General features: G+C 51.7%; 1 pseudogene; it reads right to left on the bottom strand.

The window, feature by feature from the left end:
• LOC140468646 (oxysterol-binding protein 1-like) overlaps nucleotides 1-15,977 on the bottom strand; it is a 53,159-nt pseudogene that overhangs the window by 5,787 nt on the left and 31,395 nt on the right.

Genomic DNA, 15,977 nt, shown 5'->3' on the forward strand with positions numbered 1-15,977 from the left:
ATCTAATACTTCTGGAATTGCTTTGAGGATATAACGAAGAAGATGGACAAGGCAGAGCCAGTGGACGTAGTGTACCTGGACTTTCAGAAAGCCTTTGATCGGAGATTAGTGAGCAATATTAGGGCACATGGTATTGGCGGCAAAGTACTAACTTGGATTGAAAATTAGCTGGCTGACAGGAAGCAAAGAGTAGTGATAAACAGGTCCCTTTCGGAATGGCAGGTGGTGACCAGCAGGTTCAGTGCTGGGACCGCAGCTGTTTACAATATACATTCATGATACAGATGAAGGTATTAAAAGTAATACCTTCATCTACACCTGATGACACAAAGTTGGGTGGCAGGGTGAAATGTGAGGAGGATGTTGTGACTTGGACAGGCTAGGTGAGTGGACGGTTGCATGGCAGATGCAGTTTAATGTGGATAAATGTGTGATCATCCACTTTGGTGGCAAGAACAGGAATCCAGATTACTGCCTAAATGGAGTCAAGTTAGGTAAAGGGGAAGTACAACGAGATCTTTGCGTTCTTGTACATCAGGCAATGAAAGCAAGCATGCAGGTACAGCAGGTAGTGAAGCAAGCTAATGGCATGCTGGCCTTCATAACAAGAGGAATTGAGTAAAGGAGCAAAGAGGTCCTTCTGCAGCTGTGCAGGGCCCTGGTGAGATGGCACCTGAAGTAGTGTGCACAGTTTTGGTCTCCAAACTTGAGGAAGGACATTCTGGCCATTGAGGGAGTGCAGCGTAGGTTCACGAGTTCAATTCCCGGAATGGCGAGACTATCATATGTTGTAAGAGTGGAGCGACTGGGCTTGTATACACTTGAGTTTGGAAGGATGAGAGGGGATCTGATTGAGACGTACAAGATTATTATAGGATTGGACACTCTGGAGGCAGGAAGCATGTTTCCGCTGATGGGTGAGTCCAGAACCAGAGGACATAGTTTAAATATAAGGTGGAGGCCATTTAGAACAAAGTTGAGGAGAAACTTCTTCACCCAGAGTGTGGTGGATATATGGAATGCTCTGCCCCCGAAGGCAGTGGAGGCCAAGTCTCTGGATACTTTCAAGAAAGAGATGAATAGAGCTCTTAAAGGTAGCGGAATCAAGGGTTATGGGGATAAGGCAGAAACAGGATACTGATCGTGGATGATCAGCCATGATCATAATGAATGGTGGTACTGGCTCGAAGGGCCGAATGGCCTAATCCTGTACCGATTGTCGATAAAACGTTTGCGCATGTTCCCTTCAGCTTCCCTTACTCCCAAACAACCACGGACTAGGAATTCATGTACTATCCACAGCACCGCCTATCTGTGACTGACCAGGAATAGAATTTGATCAACTTCGGCCCCTTTCTCGTCCGTCTGAATGTATGATGGTCCCCATTTCCTTACCAAGATGCCCTGTTGACGATAATACCGTTCTGGGGTACTCTCAGGTTCGTCTGTCATCTTTTTGATACAACTGCTTTAGCTTTCCGTGTCTCAGCTGGAATTCAGTTCACTTCTCTTGAACTAAAAATACCCACTTCCCACCCTTTTCCCTTCAACCATTGGGTCAAACTCCTTGCCACAGGGAGCTGTGGGGGCACAGCCCTCATGTATATTTAAGGCTGAGATGGATTCCTGATCAGTCAGCCAACCGAGGGTTACGGGAAAAGGGCAAGAAAACAGAGGTGAGTGTCGGCTCAGCTGTAATTCTACAGGGAGACGGGGGGGGATGTTTTCCAACACGTACTTCCCATTTTCACCCACGTGACCACCCAGACCAAACACAGCTCCAGGAGGGATCCCAGTCTCCCCTACAACGTTCCGATGACTCGCAAGGCAGGGACAGTCATAGACACGGAGACACCTTACCCTTGCCTGCCCAAAATACAGGATCCACTACCTTCTGCTGCTCCACGCTCCCCCGGCCTTCCCCAACGCTTCTTGACAACAACCTGGCAGCAATTCAGCTCGTCTGCCTCAAGGACATATCCTCCCTCCCAGACAGACCTCATCGTCTGTCAGCCCCCAGGGCCCGGTCCCCCCCCACCACTCTCCCCGACAGCCCCTGGGGCCCGGTGCCCCCCTCTCCCCGACAGTCCCCGGGGCCTGGTCCCCCTCTCTCCCCGACAGCCCCCGGGGCCTGGTTCCCCCCCCTCTCCCCGACAGCCCCTGGGGCCCAGTGCACCCCTCTCCCCGACAGCCCCCGGTCCCCCTCTCTCCCCGACAGCCCCTGGGGCCCAGTGCACCCCTCTCCCCGACAGCCCCCGGTCCCCCTCTCTCCCCGACAGCCCCTGGGGCCCAGTGCACCCCTCTCCCCGACAGCGCCCGGGGCCTGGTCCCCCTCTCTCCCCGACAGCCCCCGGGGCCCGGTCCCCCTTTCTCCCCGACAGCCCCCGGGGCCCGGTCCCCCTTTCTCCCCGACAGCCCCCGGGGCCCGGTCCCCCCTCTCTCCCCGACAGTCCCCGGGGCCTGGTTTCCCCCCCCCTCTCCCAGAGTGTCCCCGGGGCCTGGTTCCGCACCCTCTCTCCCAGACAGCCCCCGGTCCCCCCTCTCTCCCTCTCTCCCTGACAGACCCGGGGCCCGGTCCCCCCCCTCTCCCCGACAGCCCCTGGGGCCCGGTCCCCCCTCTCTCCCCGACAGCCCCCGGTCCCCCCTCTCTCCCAGACAGCCCCCGGGGCCCGGTCCCCCCTCTCTCCCAGACAGCCCCCGGGGTCCGGTCCCCCCTCTCCCAGAGTGTCCCCGGGGCCCGGTCCCCCCCTCTCTCCCAGACAGCCCCCGGTCCCCCCCTCTCCCCGACAGCCCCTGGGGCCCGGTGCCCCCTCTCTCCCAGACAGCCCCTGGGGCCCGGTGCCCCCTCTCTCCCAGACAGCCCCCGGGGTCCGGTCCCCCCTCTCCCAGAGTGTCCCCGGGGCCCGGTCCCCCCCTCTCTCCCAGACAGCCCCCGGTCCCCCCCTCTCCCCGACAGCCCCTGGGGCCCGGTGCCCCCTCTCTCCCAGACAGCCCCCGGGGTCCGGTCCCCCCCTCTCCCAGAGTGTCCCCGGGGCCCGGTCCCCCCCTCTCTCCCAGACAGCCCCCGGTCCCCCCCCTCTCCCCGACAGCCCCCGGGGCCCGGTCCCCCCTCTCTCCCCGACAGCCCCCGGGGCCCGGTCCCCCCTCTCTCCCTGACAGACCCCGGGGCCCGGTCCCCCCCTCTCTCCCTCTCCCCCTGACAGACCCCGGGGCACGGTCCCCCCTCTCTCCCCGACAGCCCCCAGGGCACGGTCCCCCCCTCTCTCCCTGACAGACCCGGGGCACGGTCCCCCCTCTCTCCCCGACAGCCCCCGGGGCCCGGTCCCCCCCCTCTCTCCCTGACAGACCCCGGGGCACGGTCCCCCCTCTCTCTCCGACAGCCCTCACCGTCTGTCAGCTTGCTGACGTCGGACTCTCGTTTGCGTCGCACGGCCCGCTGTTTCTCCTCCAGCCGCTGCTTCTCCATGTTGGCCTCATCCCAGCGGCCGTTCTCCATCAGCCTCTGGTCCGGCCGCAAGCGACTGTCAGTGGGGGCCACCCCATCCTCCAGTTCGTTCAGGGACAGGGCCAGCTCCGAGAAGTAGTACATGGATTCCGCACGTTCCCTGGTGAGACACAGAGGGGGAGAGAGAGAGAGAGAGAGAGGGAGAGAGAGAGGGAGCGGGAGAGAGGGAGAGTGGGGGAGAGAGGGAGAGGGGGAGAGGGAGAGGGAGAGAGGGAGAGGGAGAGGGAGAGAGGGAGAGAGAGAGAGAGAGAGAGGGAGGGAGAGAGAGAGAGGGAGAGAATATGACAGGGGGAATTTGTTCAAACTCTTGCCTCACAGTGGCCAGCCCTTCTCCCTGCCAGCTCTCACTCCACATGGATTCTCAGTGGACCCTTTCCCACAAGCAGCCCCAAAGCAGAGTTTCTGCTCCAGTACTCTCTGCAGGGAGACAAATCAACACATTGCAGTAACGTCCCTATCTTCCACTTCGGATGGGTGTGACAGTACTGCTCCCTCTATGCATCTAAATTGAAAGTAAAGCACCCTTTACTCTTAAATTCGTCTGAAATTGGAAGTAGGCTGAACACAAAGCTCCCTCTCCTGCTTTAAACTCAAAGGAAATACTTCTTGACTCTTTTAAACTGAAAGGTGAGCTCCATCAACACTGTCCCGTTAAATACTCTGTAAAACTCCCTCGACAGTGTCCCCATGAAACACTCCCAGGACAGGGATAGCTCGGGGTTACGTACAGAGTAAAGCTTCTTCTACACTGTTCCCCAACAACAACTCCCTGGGCAGGGGCAGCATGGGTCAGTTACAGAGTAAAACCCACTCCAAACACTCCCAGGGCAGGAACAGCACACACTGTTAAATACTCTGTAAAGCTCTCTCTACACTGTCGCAGGACAGGGACAGCTTGGGGGTAAAATGCAGAATAAAGCTTCCTCAACTCTTCAAACAACGAAGTAAAACTATTTTTACTTGCCTTAAAAAAAAGTGTCCACTTTATCAACCCTTTAACTGCTTTCGAACCGCCCTGTCCATGTTCCTCATCATCTTACACCTCACTCAGATCCCACCTCAACCGCCCCTGCTCCAAACAAAGAACCCTGAGCTTATCCAATCTCGCTCCATCCCAGGGGAAGGTGCTGGGGAACCTCCCTCCGCAGCCCCCCTGGACAATCGGCGCAGTGACCAGGTTCACGTAAATCCCCCACCAGCGGCTACTCACAGCGCTTTGTGCCTTCTCCAGAGCTCCTTCCCCCGCAGGGTCTCGTACACCGTCTTCTGCCTCCCTTCCGCGCTGTTCTCGCCTTTGCTGCTGTGCAGGACCCGCGAGTATTCCATCTTCTCGTCCCACGTCCCGGACAGAATGAAGTGAGCTTTCCCCATACTGTCCGATACGACACCGGTGACCTGCAGCCCCCACGGGTGAGGAAGGAGAACACACTCTCATTCGGGCGATCACATCACGCCACATACCGGCACGCCCCGGGACTGGCGGCGCCAACTCGCGTTTCTCTCCGCGCTGCAATCCGCCAGAATTCACGACGGAATGGAGCACCTCACTCGCTGCTGGGCAGAGGTGTGTTTCTGTAGTTTGAGGGGCACCAGTCCACAGACAAGGGGCAGTGGACGGTTCTGAATCTCTGTGCTCCCAGGCAGTTGGCATCAATGTGCACCAAGTATGAACCATGAGCTGACTGACCCCTGCTGCTAGTCACATTGGTCAAAAGAGGCAGGTTTTACAGAGTCTTACAAAGAGCTGTTACAATTCCAGCTGGTGTTATCGCTGGGCTAGTCAGACCCTGAACTGAAATCTGGCTTGGTCAGTCCTATTTTTTGACTCCTTTTCACTTGAACGAGGCGATCGTTCAGTGAAATACTGCGGAACTGGTTTTGACAAGAAAAGTGTATCGTTCTGAAGTTCAGGGAATAAATTAAGCTGCCTACAAGTTTAAAGATACAGAAAGATTCTTAAATACAATACGATTAATCCCAAAAGCACAACTTTATATTATAAAGACAACCCAGATTTGCCTTCCCGATCACAACAATAGGGGTCAATTCAATGATGACTTCAATCCCCAGGCTTCAGAATCTGTTTCGAGTCTTCAGGAATCAGGATTAGACGTTCTTAGCGGCAAATAACTCCTTCAGGACTTAGGCCACACAGTTCTGGTTTGGAACTTGGAAACTAAACCCCATACCGGCAGGTTGTGCTAAAACTAATCGCTCATTCTCGGGAGCAACTATCTGAAACACACAGCTTCAAATAAAGCTTCAGCAAAACCTGAAACCCAGATGTTAGTTTTGATCCAAAGGCAATGGGTGTTTGCCCTATTCCAAAGACAAAAAAAAATCAACGTTTCACCTTCTGAACTGCAAATCGAGTGCACAACTGGTTGCTTTGCCTACCCTCCCAAACAGGAAGGGAGAAAAGCCAAAGGTACGGTCACATAGATGGGTGAACTCCAGGAAAGGCAAGAGAGGTAGGCAGGTAGTGCAGGAGTCTTCTGTGGCTATCCCCATTTCAAACAAGTGCGCTGTTTTGGAATGGAGCACGAACAGCTAAGATCCAGATATCAAGACAGTCGCGAATGTAACTTGGGGTACGACAGGTTCCAAACGATCGACTGCGTCAGGGCACTCAAGTCAGAGACACAGACAGACGCTTCTGTGGCCAGCGGGGAAAAATCAAAATGGTGTGTTGTCTCCCTGGTACCAGGATCAAGGATGTCTCAGAGAGGGTTCAGAGGGTTCTCAAAAAGGGGGAAAGAGGGCCGAGCAGGAGGTCATTATACACGTTGGAACCAAAGACACAGGAAGGGAAAAGGACGAGATTCTGAACGGAGAATATAGAAAGTTTGGCAGGAATTTAAAAAGGTCCTTGAGGGTAGTATTTGGATTACTCTCGGTGCCACGAGCTAGTGACGGTAGGAATAGGAGGATAGAGCAGATGAATGCATGGCTGAGGTGGTGTGTATGAGAGAAGGATACACATTTCCGGATCATTGGGATCTCTTCTGGGATAGAAGAGATTGGTACTAAAAGGATGAATTACACCTGAATTGGAAGAGGACTAATATACTGGCAGGGAGATTTGCTAGAGCCGCTTGGGAGGATTTAAACTGGTGAAGTGGGGGGGTGGGACCCAGGGAGACAATGCGGGAAAAGATCAATCTGAGACTGGTCCAGTTGAGAAAAGCAGCGAGTCAAGTAGTCAGGGTAGGTAGGAACAAAGCAGAGAACAAGGTAGGACTGATAAATTAAACTGCATTTATTTTAATGCAAGAGGCCTAACAGAGAAGTTAGATGAACTCAGGGCACGGTGAGGAGAGGGGACTGGGATATCGGAGCAATTACAGAAACATAGCTCAGGGATGGACAGGACTGGCAGCTTAATGTTCCAGGATACTACAGGAAGGATAGAAAGAGAGGCAAGAGATGAGGGGAGTGGCATTTTGATAAGGGATTGCATTACAGCTGTAATTAGGAAGGATATTCCCGGAAATACATCGAGGGAAGTTATTTGGGTGGAACCGAGAAATAAGAAAGGGATGGTCACCTTATTGGGATTGTATTATAGACCCCCTAATAGTCAGCGGGAAATCGAGAAAAAAACTTGTAAGGAAGTTTCAGCTATCTGTAAGAATAATAGGGTGGTTATGGTAGGGGATTTTAACTTTCCAAACATAGACTGGGACTGCCATAGTGTTAAGGGTTTAGATGGAGAGGAATTTCCAGTGTGCACAAGAAACTTTTCTGATTCAGTGCGTGGATGTACCAAGAGAAGGTGCAAAACAATGCAGGGCAGGTTACTGAGGTGTCAATGGGGAGCACTTTGGGGCCAGTGACCATAATTCTAAGAGTTTTAAAATAGTGATGAAAAAAGATAGACTAGATCTGCAAGTTGAAGCTCGAAATTGGAAGGCGGCTAATTTTGATGGCATTAGGCAAGCTAACTGGGGGAAGATGTTCGCAGGTAAAGGGATGGCTGGAAAATGGGAAGCCTTCAGAAATGAGATAACGAGAGTTCAGAGAAAGTACATTCTTGTCAGGGTGAAAGGAAAGGCTGCTAGGAATAGGGAATGCTGGATGACTAAAGAAACGGAGGGTTTGGATAAGAAAACGAAGGAAGCACATGTCATGTATAGACAAGATCGATCAAATGAATCCTTAGAAGAGTATAAAGGCAGTAGGAGTATATACTTAAGAGGGAAATCAGGAGGACAAAAAGGGGACATGAGATAGCTTTGACAAATAGGATTAAGGAGAATCCAGAGGGTTTTTAGAAATACATGGAAGACAAAAGGGTAACTAGGGAGAGAATAGGGCCCCTCAAAGATCAGCAAGGCGGCCTGTGTGTGGAGCCACAGGAAATGGGGGAGATACTAAATGAATATTTCGCCGTGTTTACTGTGGAAAAGGATATGGAAGATATAGAATGTAGGGAAATAGATGATGAATTCATGAAAAATGTCCATATTACAGAGGAAGAAGCGTTGAATGTCTTGAAATGCATAAAGGTGGATAAATCCCCAGGACCTGATCGGGTGTACCCTAGAACACTGTGGGAAGCTAGGAAAGGGATTGCTAAGCCCCTTGCTAAGATATTGGTATCGTTGATAGTCACAGGTGGACACCTGGAGGTTGGCTAACGTGATATCACTATTTAAGAAAGGTGGGTAAAGTCAAGCCAGGGAACTATAGACCGATGAGCTTGACATCGGTAGTGGGCAAGTTGATGGAGGGAATCCTGAGGGACAGGATGTACATATATTTGGAAAGGCAAGGACTGATTAGGGACAGTCAACATGGCTTTGTGCATGGGAAATCATGGCCATGAACATGACTGAGGTTTTTGAACCAGTAACAGAGGATTGATGAGGGCAGAGCAGTGGATGTGATCTATATGGACTTCAGTAATGCTTTCGACAAAGTTCCCCATGGGAGACTGATTAGCAAGGTTAGATTTCATGGAATACAGGGGGAACTAGCCATTTGGATACAGAACTGGCTCAAAGGTAGAAGACAGAGGGTGGTGGTGGAGGGTTGTTTTGCAGACTGGAGGCCTGTGACCAGTGGAGTGCCACAAGGATCGGTGCTGGGCCCATTACTTTTCATCATTTAGACAAATGATTTGGATGGGACAATAAGAGGTACAGTTCGTAAGTTTGCAGATGACACCAAAATTGTAAGTACAGTGGACAGCAAAGGAGGTTACCTCGGATTACAACGGGATCTTAAACAGATGAGCCAGTGTTGCTGAACAAAGAGACCTTGGAGTGCAGGTTCATAGCACCTTGAAAGTGAAGTCGCAGGTAGATAGGATAGTGAAGGTGGTGTTTGGTATGCTTTCCTTTATTGATCAGGGTATTGAGTATAGGAATTCGGAGGTCATGTTGCAGCTGCACAGGACATTGGTTAGGCCACTGTTGGAATATTGCATGCAATTTTACTTCTCCTTTCTATCAGAGGATGTTGTGAAACTTGAAAGGGTTCAAAAAAGATTTACAAGGATGTTGCGAGGGTTGGAGGATTTGAGCTATAGGGAGAGGTTGAACAGGCTGGGTCTCTTTTCCCTGGAGTGTCGGAGGCTGAGGGGTGACCTTATAGAGGTTTATAAAATCATGAGGGGCATGGATAGGACAAATAGACAAGGTCTTTTCCCTGGCGCGAGGGAGTGCAGAATTCGAGGGCATAGGTTAGGGTGAGAGGGGAAAGAAATAAAGGAGCCTTAACGGGCAATGTCTTCATGCAGAGGGTGGTATTTATATCGAATTAGCTGCCAGAGGAAGTAGTGGAGGCTGGTACAATTGCAACATTTAAAAGGCATCTGGATGGATATATGAATAGGAAGGGTTTGAAGGGATATCGCAGCCGGGTGCTGGCAGGTGGGACTCGATTACGGAGAAACTGCGAGTAAGTGGCGTCGAAACGCCCATCAGCCATAATTGAATGACGCAGTGGACTCGATGGGCCAAATGGCCTTACTTCCACTCCTATTTCTTATGGTGTTATGATGACGTTGGGATATCTGGACGAGTTGGACTGCAGGGTCTGTTTCCATGCTGTACATGTCTGTGATTCTATGACTCTAACTATTAGCCTCCCAGAACACACACACACTGCTTTTGTAAGCAATCACCATTGCTACAAGAAACATTTGCATTTTAAGCCTCTTCAGACACAAGTCTACATACAACTACCTGAAATCCAGTCCTTACAATCAGCGATGTTACAAAATATGGATGAACCTCTCACACATGATATCACAGAGGAAATAGTTTCAGGAAGGGATCTGTGAGCTCAGGGTGACCAATGGGAGGGTGATCAAGTGATGCCTGAACCAGACAGGGACAGACGTCAGAGGAAAGTAGGAGGCTGTGAGGATGCAGAGGGAGAGCGAACAATGCCACAGAGGGATGTGAACAGAGAAATAGTCAGGCGAACTAGAAGACAGTGGAGGTCAACAGGCAAAGGAGCATAGTGGGGAACAGGGTTCAGGCAGTTGATGCTCTTTTCTATTGGGGGGGGGGTGTGAAGGAAGCTGTCCTCGCAGAAGGGGGTTGTGGTTGGCTTGGAAATTTGGATGGAGAAGAGCTGACAGACCTGCCCTCTCTTGGCTCTCAAGTATCTCAATGCGACAGAAACCTACCTTCCGTGCAACGTCGCGAGAGAAATAGCTGTAAGGTGCGAACTTCAAGTGGCACTTGTCCCTGGTCTTCCTGTTGATGATGTCAACCTCGCCGCTCTGGTCAGACACAGGGGAGATAAAAAAAAAAGACAAACAACACAACATGGTTCTTTATGACGAAAGGGACAATGTCAGGGTCCTGTGAAAATGGAAGATCATTCAGCTGGGACACAGCACATGGCTCTGACCCTCCAACAGCGCAGCACTCCCTTTCCCAGCCTCTCAGAGGCCAGATGCAGCCGCCTTTATCAATGACCACATGTGGGGCTGCTCATTGCCACCTAAATGGGGCGGGGGGTAGAGGTGGGTGCAGTGCTCAGGGATAAGGCCCATGGCCTGCCATCCTCACCTGATCGATCCACAACTTGCCCACGATGATGTTGTGCACAGTGGTGGTGACCTTCTTCCACGTGTAATGGTTGCCGCTTTGATGGAAGTTGCAGTGGATGGTACCTGCAGCAAAGGGAAGGACCCACGTCAGTTGGTGGGCTTTTGCCCCCCCCTGTCCTTACCCAGGCTGGGGTGGGCTCCACATGACTCCAGTCCTCATGTGACGCCCAACCTTACCTGGTCTACTCTCAGGAATTCGAATTTCGTTCACTGATGCACCAACGTACACAGACGCGAATACACAATAAATGTCCAATTACAATTGTGTTGTGACCATTTGGCCCATTATGTCTGCACTGGCTCTCTCTCGGATCATTCTGACTGATTGTTATGCATCTGCTTTTGCCTCTTGCACATCATTTAAATGGGAACGATCACCCCAATGTCTTCTTCAAGGCCTCTGGTCATACCGACAGTCCACCTCTACTCTTGCTTTCCATATCCGAATGACCAACTAGACATTCCTCACCCCGCCTCTGCTCCCTTTGCGAAACATTTCAACTCTGCACCATTGCTTTGGGTTCTCAATCCTTCTCTGAGCAAGGACAGTTTCTCCCCATGCACTCGGTCTTGGCCCATCATGGTTCTGAACACCTCCAGCAAATCTCCTCTCTTGTCCAAACTTGATCAGTACCCAATACTCCACCTGAGGTCTACATCCTGACACAAGTTCAATCAAGACCTCTTCACTTTTGCATTCTGTCCTCCTGTTAACAAAGGATAGCTTGGTGGCTCAGTGGTTAGCACTGCTGCCTCTCAGCACCAGGGACCTGGGTTCGATTCCAGCCTCGTGCTACTGTCTGTGTAGAGTTTGCACACTGTGTCTCCGTGGGTTTCCTCTGGATGCTCCACTTTCCTCCCACAATCTAAAGATGTGCAGGTCAGGTGAATTGGCCATGCTAAATTGCCTATAGTGTTAGGTGCATTAGTCAGGGGTAAATACGGTGAATGGGACTGGGTGGGTTGCTCTTCGGTGGGTCAGTGTGGACTTGTTGGGCTGAACAGCCTGTTTCCATACTGCAGGAATTCGAAAAGGACAGAACACTGCACACTTTATTGACATCTCCCTCCACGTTTCAAACAGTCCCCTTTGTTTGATCCTGTCCCTCCGGATTCTGCAGGTGCCTTTTCCCTATACCACGTGACATGTCCAAACTGGGAAGATGACTGTGACTACCCATGCCAATTCATTTCACACATTACGGTCACGTCACCCCTTGGAGCCTCCATCGCTCCAGCACAACTCAACCCAAGTTTACACAACCTTCCCTTGTAGCCAGTACACTTTAAATTCTGGCAACGTTCTGCTAAACGTCTTTCACGCTCTCTCCAAAGACTCCACATCCTATCCCCACGAGGATTCTGAACTGACTTTCACAGACACACCAAAGAAAGTACTCTACCCGATGCATCACAGCTCAGTACAGCAACTGCTCTACCCAGGCCCGTAAGAAACAACAGAGTTGTGAACACAGCCCAGTCCATCACTCAAACCAGCCTTCCATCCACTGACTCAGACTATACAACCTCCTGCTTCGGGAAGGCAGCCAACATCAAAGATCCCTCCCACGCATTGCTTATAATCTCTCCCATCAGGCAGAAGATGGAAAAGCTGAGACTTACGTACAAAACAGGTTCAAGAACAGCTTCTTCCCTGCTGTTATTCGACTCGTGAACGAGCCTCACCAAACTCATGCTGACCTTGCTTTCTGTGCACCTTCTCTGCAGCTGTAACGTTGCATTCTATCACCCCACAAATTTTGTATGGAATGATCTGGCTGTACTGCACGTGAAACAAAACTCTTCACTCGACCCAGGTGGAGAACAACCTCGATTATCCAAACGACACAGGCGGGGACGATTTTGTTTCGATAATTGCACGTGCGGACGGTAGAGTTTACCTGAGCATCGGGACCCTGAGACCTTGCTCAGACAATCCGCAATTTGGATAATTAATGTCCGCATAACTGAAGTTGCCCTGACAATGACAAATCAAACCACACCACAGCCTGGGAACCAGCAGCTTCGCAGGTTGAGACAATTCCGCAAAGCATAACGCATCGCATGGAAGAGACAAGGAGACAGACAGACAGACAGACAGACAGACAGACAGAGACAGACAGACACACAGACAGACAGACACACAGACAGACAGACACACAGACAGACAGACACACAGACAGACAGACACACAGACAGACAGACAGACACACAGACAGACAGACAGACACACAGACAGACAGACAGACAGACAGACAGACAGACAGACAGACACACAGACAGACAGACACACAGACAGACAGACACACAGACAGACAGACACACAGACAGACAGACACACAGACAGACAGACACACAGACAGACAGACACACAGACAGACAGACACACAGACAGACAGACACACAGACAGACAGACACACAGACAGACAGACACACAGACAGACAGACACACAGACAGACAGACACACAGACAGACAGACACACAGACAGACAGACACACAGACAGACAGACACACAGACAGACAGACACACAGACAGACAGACACACAGACAGACAGACACACAGACAGACAGACACACAGACAGACAGACACACAGACAGACAGACACACAGACAGACAGACACACAGACAGACAGACACACAGACAGACAGACACACAGACAGACAGACACACAGACAGACAGACACACAGACAGACAGACACACAGACAGACAGACACACAGACAGACAGACACACAGACAGACAGGACACACAGACAGACAGACACACAGACAGACAGACACACAGACAGACAGACACACAGACAGACAGACAGACAGACAGACAGACAGACAGACACCTTGTCAGCTGGTTTTGACTCTAGTTCACTTACCCAAGGGCATGATGGACAGATACTTTCCTCTGAATTTGCTAGCGATAGCTATCTCTTGCCTCAACGTCCAGCCATACTTGGAATCGACGTGATGTGCAGCAGCTGGAGGGTGGTGACTGACCTGTTGGGAAAACAAAAATTGGGGGGAGGGTCAGAGGACCACACCATTACACACGTAACACCCTCTCCCGGAGGGTGTTGTCCCCTTTCAGAACCACCTCACACCCCAGTCGCGGAGCAGGGATGTCTTGCTGCAACTGTCCAGGGGCTCAGGGAGAAAACACACCCGGAGCAGTTTGGTCTCCTTACCCGAAGAGGGATGCAACAACAAAAGAAAAAGCCGAATTGCCAGGAAAGCTCAGCAGGTCTGGCAGCAGGTGCAGAGAGTAAAGGCCGTTCACGTCGAGCAACCCTTCCTCAGAACTGGCAGGAGGAATATTCTGTTGCTGTGGAGGAATGCAGTTGAAGACGGACCAGACTGATCCCAGGGACTGACACACAAGGACAGGCTGCAGCACTGAGGATTACAGGTACTCCCTGCTTTTCCCCAAGTTCACTTTACGCCACTTCGCTTTATGAAAGACCCACATTAGTACAGGTGCACAATCCTTTATTCGAACTGCTTGGGACTAGCTGGGTTTTCAGAAATCAGAACTTTACAGTAAGTGACAGTTTGAGGTGAAATTCTGAAAGACTTACCGGAGGAGCAGACTCATTGAGTAAAACGGGCTTTAAGACAGAATTGAGGCCTGCCAGTAGTGAGCCACGCCTCTCCCCCCCCACCCACGTCGCATCCACATGGCACACAGTGAGTGGGCATTGACTTGGGTTAACCATTTGCACACCAAACAACCTTGCTAATGAGGGGGGAAAAAAAACTTGGCAGAAAGCTGGCGGACTTTGGAGCTTTTCTGGATTTCGGATAAAGGCTTGTCCACCTGTTCTCGCTAAGCAAAAGAAACCTGAAGGGGATATTCGCTTTGACGAAGAAAGGCAACATCTTTCCCGTCCAAATTAATGCCTCCTTGCTTATGCCATTACGAAAGGTTTCGTAGGAACGCTCTACTTTCAGATGTGGGGAGCTTCTTAAGGTTGAAGTCATACTGAACAATAAGGAATTAAGGGGATACAGTGAGAGGATGGCGAAGTGGAGCTCAATCCATGAAAGGATCAGCCATGATCTTATCGCATGGTGGAGCAGGCTCGAAGGGCCAGGCGGCCTAGTCCTGCTCCGAGATTCAGAAGAATAAGGCAGGACTTCACTGTGCAAATAGAATTCAGTTTCTTGTCAACAAGCGTCCTCAAGTACAGGAGGACAGCGAAATGCGCACAACAGCATCACAGGAGACGCTGCCTGAGGTACAAAGTACCTCATCCCGACTCCGAGGTGCTAAAGTAAATAGAGTAAAGGTGAGAAAAACTGAAACTTCGACAAGGATACGAACGGGGAAAGAGGGAAAAAAAAAGGTAAACGTGAAGGTGACCTGCTCGCAGATGGACCGGAATCCTTCATCTTCCAGCCGGTCCAATTCGAAGGTCTCTCCGAGCAAGGGGTTTGAAAGGCTTTCCCGTTCGGTAGACGGTGGTGGAGTATGAGGACACAGTGAAGGCAGCCACGTAGCACAGCTGCTCTAAGGCATTCTCGCACTTGGAGGCTCTGTCCAGGAGCTCGTGATACTCAGGTCCTCCGTCAGGCGCTGCAGCATCGACAGGGGCTCATTGAAGTTCACCTGCAGGAGAGGACACAGAGGGACGAACAACACAAAGGCCTGAGGACAGGAAGAGACAGGCCCAGCGCCTGTTGCGGAGGCGCTATGGCACACAGCAGGAGGCCCCAATCAGTCCATGCTGGCTGTCTGCACTGTGATGTCCCCTCTCTGTATATCCCGGTCGGGGTACTAACTTACTTCACACAGGTGCTCGTTTCAAAATGCATGTACGTTCCATGGTCGGCACAGATGGGTCGGGCCGAAGGATCTGCGTCCCGTGCTGCACGTGGCTGCGACCGGCTGGGAAGGCAAGGCCACATCTACAGCACCAATGGCAAGGTCAGCACTGGATGCTTGGCCCATAGGTACCTCATTCTTGCGCACCCTCCCCCCCCCCCCCCCCAACCCAAACCACGGTCCTGAACTCCACACTCACCGGCATGGGGATTTGGACAGCTCCTTGCCGATGCAGTTCTTCATGATGCTCCCCAGGTTGAGGCTGTAGTTGGGTTTGTCGGGAATGCTGGTCCTCCGACGGCGCTTGGTCGCGGCTCTTGCTCACCAGCTCCAATGCGCTGGTGCTGGAGCTGGTATTGCTGCTGGACATCTGCTCATCTGACAACTGGGCATAAAGGGGGGGGGGGGACGGAAAGAGAGAGAGAGAGATAAAAGGAAGAGGCGAGGGGAAGGTGGGGGGGTGGGGAGAGAAGAGAGAGAGAGGGAGAGGAGGGGAAGGTGGGGGGTGGGAGAGAGGGAGGGGGTAGAGAGGAGGGGAGGGTGGGGGGACAGAAGGGAGGAGGGAGGGCAAGAGCGGGAG

The sequence above is a fragment of the Chiloscyllium punctatum genome, chromosome 47 (assembly GCF_047496795.1).
Source record: "Chiloscyllium punctatum isolate Juve2018m chromosome 47, sChiPun1.3, whole genome shotgun sequence".
In the NCBI taxonomy this organism is placed as follows: domain Eukaryota; kingdom Metazoa; phylum Chordata; class Chondrichthyes; order Orectolobiformes; family Hemiscylliidae; genus Chiloscyllium; species Chiloscyllium punctatum.